This window comes from Engraulis encrasicolus, chromosome 22 (assembly GCF_034702125.1).
Source record: "Engraulis encrasicolus isolate BLACKSEA-1 chromosome 22, IST_EnEncr_1.0, whole genome shotgun sequence".
NCBI lineage: Eukaryota > Metazoa > Chordata > Actinopteri > Clupeiformes > Engraulidae > Engraulis > Engraulis encrasicolus.
In genome coordinates, this window is record NC_085878.1 from 782,367 (window position 1) to 789,866 (window position 7,500).

The window sequence follows — 7,500 nt, forward strand, 5'->3', positions numbered from 1 at the left end:
GGCCTTTCCTCAGTTTCAGTGTTGGCGTATTTACTGCACTTTGCCTTCTTAGGGCAGTAGGCCTATAGCTCATCTACTTGGCTGAATATCAACTGATTCAGGTCATCAGCTGGAGCATGTACAGTATGAAGCAGGTTTTTTATTACTTTATGAGACTGTTAACACGTAGTTTTGGCAAAGGACGCGCTCAACTTCTTGGAAAAACAAGAGTCTTTGGGTGCGCGATAAAATGTATCAACTTAAGGAAGAAAAATGGTACGCACTGATGAAGACTTGATAGCCGAAACGCGTTTGCTTTTTGGACATGGTGATAATATAAATAAATAATGAGAGACGCAGTTTGTGAGTGCGGATTTTTCTTCCTTATGTTAACACGTAGGCAGCCTCCAGAGCTGGTATGTGAATGTGGGAAAGTGTGTGTGTGTGTGTGTGTGTGTGTGTGTGTGTGTGTGTGTGTGTGTGTGTGTGTGTGTGTGTGTGTGTGTGTGTGTGTGTGTGTATGTGTGTCTGCGTGTGTGTGTGTGTGTGTGTGTGTGTGTGTGTGTGTGTGTGTGTGTGTGTGTGTGTGTGTGTGTGTGTGTGTGTGTGTGTGTGTGTGTGTGTGTCTGCACCTTCTCACATGAACCCCGGACAATTGGCGCCGTGCGGCAGCCTCCAGAGCTGGTGTGTGAATGTAGTAGGATAGTGTATATGTGTGGATGTGCATTTTGAAAGCGCTTTGAGACAACTTTAGTTGTGATATTGCGCAATATAAATACAGGTTGTATTGTACTGTATTGTATTGTATATGGATAGTTTTGAAAACACATCGGTTTTGGCCTTCGTTTACATATACACTTTTTCAGAACGTGCATTTCCAAACACCCCAATTAGGGGGCTAAAACTCACGCGTCACAATGGCGTTTTTATTTTTATCCAAATGTCGTGCTCCTGGCCGGGGGTGAGAGAGCCACGTGTGGTGGTGAGAAGTGTGACTTTACACCCAAAGTGACGATCTAGTGTGGCTTTATCACCCTGTGACAATGTTTATCTGGCACGAGAGTGTTGGATCCATTGGCTAGTATGCGTGCGCACATACGCACGCACGCACGCACGCACGCACGCACGCACGCACGCACGCACGCACACACACACACACACACTCTTTTGTGATCTCCAACACACTGGCTACAAGCACTACATGTGTTCCCTCACACCTTCCACAGATAATACTCCTGCTGCCCATCCTCAATGAGTGGCTATCTCCACACCACCACTTCCCAGGCCCGATGATAGGAAGAGGGGGTGGGGGGGACAAACGGGTATGTTTCTCCGGGCCCAGGGAAAGAGGTGACCCAGACTTGGGTCCTTATGACATTGTACAGCACTCATTGATAGGGGAGCTCTTTCAGATGAATTCGCTCTGGGCCCACCCAACCAAGTCTGTCAGTCTGTCAGTCTTCTGCCCATCCCCATTGAGGTGCTATCTCTACACCACCACCCAACACTGCCACTGTTGTTATTCAGATGACCCTTCATCCAAAATAGCAAGTGAGGGAAAGCAAAGCGTCCCATTAGTAACGTCAACAAGGCCGTTAAAAATGTTAACAAGTAGCTCTGTGGACATCTAGCCATGCTGAAATGATGTGCCATTTTCAGAGACATCCTTCTACATCTGAAAGGAATCTGTAGCTCAAGCGAGAGAATTGTCATCAATGGAAAACCTGAAAATGCCTTAACGACATCTCAAGTTCCAACCCGCATGTGAACTCCTTCCCGAACCAGCTTCATGAATAAAGCCATAATGTGGTGATTTGCCTAAACACCAAAGAACAATTGAGAACATCTTGAGAAAGTGTAAACGTCTTCACCATGTGAAAGCTTCCCAAATGAATGACCGATTCACTCATTCCTTCCATCAGTAGCTTCAGGCCTCTGGGCCTCAATGATGTACTCTTCTCCCCAGCACTTCAGGAGGAGTTCTCCACATACAACTGTATAATACAACTGTTATAAAATATTCATTGCTATACACGATATGTCCTTCAAATGTCTGTCTAAATTGCTTGTTTTGCTGCCCATCCCCAATGAAGTGCTATCCCCACCACACATTATGTTTTTCATTATGAATTCAACACTTCTCAGGGGTACTCAATTAAAAGTCACAGAGGGCCAGATTTTCACTCTCATGTGAATTTATAGTAGAGATATCCCCAACTTGAAGTGTTAGGGATTGCAAATTATGGATGGCCACAGATAGCACACATATTTGTTTTCATTTTGTTCTGACCTGATGGGGGGCCAGAACCTTGCCTTTCTTAGAGAGTCATCGTGATCAGTTCTGGTCCTAGAGTACTCTCTAAGGTGCTCTTTCCACGTAGCAGGATATTTTTTAGCAGGGTATTTTTTTCCTCCTGTTTAGGTGTAAACGCAACATGTGGAAAAAAATAAATCCTCCATTGTAACAAATGCGTTTCAGCCTGAATAGGATTTTTTTTTCTCCTGCTTTTTATACCAGGATTTTAAATATCTGCTACGTGGAAACGGAAGGACAAAACCAATGCAAAACCAATGCAACCAGGAGAGAAAAATATCCACATATAAAAATATCCACATATAAAAATATCTGTGGAAACAGCACCTTAGTGTTGATTTAAAAGAATTTGGAGGAATTAACAGAATTTACTGTGCACCACCCAATGCCCTTAATAGTATTTGGACCACCAGGTTCCAAAATAGCATCTCTCTGAAACACCAAGTGGGGCAAAGCAAAGCGTCCCATTAGTAACGTCAACAAGGCCGTTAAAAATGTTAACAAGTAGCTCTGTGGAAATCTATCCATGCTGAAATGATCTGCCATCTCCAGTTACATCCTCCTACATCTGAAAGGAAACTGTAGCTCAAGTAAGAGAATTGTCATCAATGGGAAACCTGAAAATGCCTTAACGACATCTCAAGTTCCAACCCACATGTGAACTCCTTCCCGAATCAGCTTCATGAATAAAGCCATAATGTGGTGATTTGCCTAAACACCAAAGAACAATTGAGAACATCTTGAGAAAGTGTAAACGTCTTCACCATGTGAAAGCTTCCCAAATGAATGACCGATTCACTCATTCCTTCCATCAGTAGCTTCAGGCCTCTGGGCCTCAATGATGTGCTCTTCTCCCCAGCACTTCAGGAGGAGTTCTCCACATACAACTGTATAATACGACTGTTATAAAATATTCATTGCTATACACGATAGGTGCCTTCAAATGCCTCTCTAAAAGACAGCCCATTGTATGGAGTGGGGTCTTCGAGAGTTCTGTATGAGAAGACAATGAATGCGGTGACCTAGGTCACTTTAATGTAGTTAGTAAATATCCAGCTGGGAGGTTTGTGTCCCATTAATACGGAGACAATGGGGGCGTGGGGGTGGTCCGGCAGTGCCATATGGCCGATGTAAGACATCTCATCCTCACATTGTCTGCCTTGGATAAATAGGAAATATCTGGATGACATCTATTAGCATTTAAAACAAAAAAAAATATGCAGTGAATGACCAAATTAAGTCGCGTGCCATTCTTTTACAGAGTAGAGTATCCATATTAAATAATCTCCCCCACCCTAAGCCCGCCCCCACTGAAAATGGATTAACTTTATAATTGGCTATCTGAATATATTAACACAAGAATCAGTTTTAGCCACTGAGAATGAAACAATCTACTGTATTTCCGAAACCAGAAACCACAGGAATACAACGATGCGTAATGACTAGGCCTGTTGTAGCTAAAAAGATTCCAAATATGATGTATAAGAATAAACAGGCTATAGTTTACTAACTTCTCACCAAATTTGATTTCATAATTAAGACAGATCTTTCCAAAGTGATGTGTACAGCAATGCATTCTGAAGTGAACAGTGTAGTAAACAACACAACTTCCAGCATTGGACAGATGCTCATTTACATGTTTAATTACAATGTATTCTGATATTTCAAATCAATAATGCTGCTGTGGTCAGAACACCAAGCAATGCCTTCATCGATGGAATCCGGGCTGTAAGATCCCTCACTGGTGCAACGCGATCCGCTACGCTACGCTACGCTAAGCGGCGCTGAGCTGAGGTCCGATTCATGACATTTGGCAACGAAATTGCCTCAGTGGCACAAAAGCAGGGGAGACACCTGTTGTGAGCTTGGTTAAGCCAAGAGTCTGTACGTAAGTAAGTACGCGAGCGGACAGGCAGGCAGGCGGGCGGGCGGTCGGGCAGCTATACGGGGGCCTCAGGCCACTAATCCCTCACAGAAAGGCACTGTGCCGGCCGCCCCGCTCTGCTCTGCTCCGCGCCACCACACCACACGCCTAGCCAACACACGCCCCACCACTCCACTCCACTCCACTCCACTCCACCCCACTCCGCGCTCCAAGCCCCCACGAGTCTGCTAGATTAACTTGTGATTCTGGGCGTCGCCTAATGAACAGGCTGTGCTGGTTTAATCCCATTAGCTATGGGCTAAGTTGCACTTTGACCTTGCGCGCCTCGAACCGCCGAGTGCCCAGCCAGCAGCTAGCCTCACTCAATCTGCCCCCTAATCTCCTCTGCAACCAGCCAACCCAACCCCACCCCACCCCACCCTGCGCCTCCCTCCCCTTACCTCACCTCCTCTCACCCCGTGCCTCGCCTCGCCTCCCCTACTCTTACCCCGCGCCTCGCTTTCGCCTTTCGCTGGCTGTACGCAGGGGGCACCCACTAGCAAAACCCACCAACCTCCCTCCCACACACACACACACAAATTTACGCATACACACATTCACACACACACATACACACACACACACACACACACACACACACACACACACACACACACACATTCACACACACACACACATTCACACACATTCACACACACACACACACACACACACACACACACACACACACACACACACACACACACACACACACACACACACACACACACACACACACACTATCACCACCACCACCACCACACATGCACGCACAAGCCAGCTACCCCCACCTCTCTCCCCCACCACCACCGCACCGCACAGGCCTTTTGTCTCTGCTCCGCCGGCTGAAGAAAGGCAGATTTAGCACACAAACAGACAAATTATTGTGAGCATGAGGTCTGCTAATCTGGGCATCTGGCACTCCCAGATTCGCTGATTTGTGTGAGTCCCCTCAAATCCCCCTTTGTCTCAGCCACAATTACTGAGGGGGCCCCAGCCAGCCGACTGGCCCGAGCGAGTGGCCAACCAGCCAGCCGACCAGCTCCGAGTCAGAGCCACTTTGGGCAACCGTCATTTACAGTATTATTTAGTAGGAGTAAATAAGAAATCACTGTTTCAGTTGTATGAAGTAGTGAGGGGCATGGGTTAGGGCTGGGTTGGGTGGCAGAAGCCTAACGATGTTAGTGTATACAGGGACACAGGAAGTCATTTTGACCAGGGGGTGCTATGATGGGTGGAGGGTCTGGGAGTCCTTTCCCAGAAAAAAAAATGTGTTTTTTAGATGCAATTTCCTGCATTCTAATCAATTTTGGAATGGCGAATCCCATCTGACTAACTTCCTCATATGTTTTAGCCTAAACAAGAATGGCTAGATTTTACCATTTTTTCTTTTACATATCACTTTGAAATTTTGGGGGGGGGCTGCAGCACCCGGAGCACCCCACTTCCTGCATCCCTGAGTGTATATATAGTATGTAAATATGCGGCCTGTTTACATCGTTACCTCTCCCCTCCACTGAGGTTTCACAGGTTTCACTTCAAATCCACAGATTGCTTTAGAGATAAGGATTCAAGTTAAACATGATTTTTTAAAACTTTAACTGCTTTTTTACTTGGGGCTTCCTTCAAAATAGCCAATAACAAAATAACAACCATAAAAATTACAGTATTTCACACTATCCATTTCTTTGAATCTCATAATTATTTGAGGGGTAAAACTACTCATTAGTCAAATTGCAAACACATGAAGTATATATTTCACAAAACAAATCCCTCTAGTTATGTCTTTAATCCACAAAAAGATGATTCTTGACCTTTCATTGTTACCAGTAATTACTGTTTTTCTTTTGCGGATTAACTTACCAGCATAACTTTGCATATCAAATATAGCCTACTAAATAAGATTGCATGCATATATAATGCGACTGAGATTAGCATATTTCACACACAATGCTCATTAACCCTTCAGCTTCCAGGTCACTTGATAAATACAGTCCAGCATTGAGGGCCACAGCACAGACGGAAATAAAAAGGTGGTGTATGGTTGCCCTCTACTGACCAGAGTGAAATGCTGCAACGGCATTGGTGGCAAGGAAAATGAGTTTGTGTTGACGTCAAACCAGATTTGAACAATGATTAGATAAGAGAATTAATCTGCCCTTGAATCAAGAGTCTTGACCACTTTTGGAGCAAACAAAAGAGGAATAGGAATGGTGACAGAGAGGGTGCATCCCAATATGTGTCCTTGCCTCCTCCACTTGTGCTTGTCTCCTCGTCCCGCCTCCTGGCCCCTCCTCCGTGGAGAAAACGATAAAGTTTCCCAGCTGTCAGCCTCGCCACAACAACTTTTGAGGGACTGTTTTTCATTCACCATAACAATTGCAAATGAGAAAAAGACTTTACAATTGAGCTTTTGCAAGATATTGAAATATAATGCTGTTGTCAGTGATGTCATCATGACGAGAAGCAAGTGGAGGAGGCAAGGTCACATATTGGGATGCAGCCAGAGAATACAACTCAGCAGGAAATGCACCTCAGCTTGTGAGAAGTCAACGGCTTTGAACAGTACAAGAAAAAATATTGCATACACCACAAAACTCAGTGGATAAACGCTGGAAAATAATACTGATATATTATAATACTGATATATTATACAAGTGCTTTTAGATAAATAACAGCAACTTTTAAATTACGACTTAAAATAATAGGCAGTAGCCTATTAGGGCTAGTCTAGTGTTAGATTATGTGCACTCTAAATAATAAAATAATGTTAGCTGGAGCATGTAACACTAACACTATATATTTTTATGTAATTACACTGTGAATACCAACAGTATCCCAAAGGTAAACGTATACATGATGTTGATAAGATGCTACAAACTTGCTGTGGTACACTGTAGGTCAGCAGTTCAAACTCAAAATCAAAATCTGTGACCAACTTGCAGGCCGAACTCAATATTTATTTTAAAACGGGGCTAATACTAACAAACAGTCATTCCCATCGTATATGGTAGATCAAAAGTGCTTGCCCCGCATATATCCTGTTGTATATGAATATGAGACGTTACCGGTCAAGGTTCACTTGTATTATTGGTGTATGTGAGTCAACTGTAATACACATTTGGGTGCTGCCTACTGTATTACAATGAGAACTACCCTTTACATTTTGCAGTCATTGCATTAACATTTTGGTACCCCTCCAACCATTTCTATTTTGGTCTATGGGTGGTGTGCCTCATACGCCTCAGTGCAATCTGTAATCCAAACTACAATTTGAAGCATC

At 44.1% G+C, this 7,500-nt stretch overlaps 1 protein-coding gene across 1 annotated transcript in view; it reads right to left on the reverse strand.

The window, feature by feature from the left end:
- The window catches only part of kcnq1.1 (potassium voltage-gated channel, KQT-like subfamily, member 1.1), a 100,265-nt gene that overhangs the window by 77,946 nt on the left and 14,819 nt on the right, over window positions 1-7,500 (reverse strand). The window lies entirely within an intron of this gene.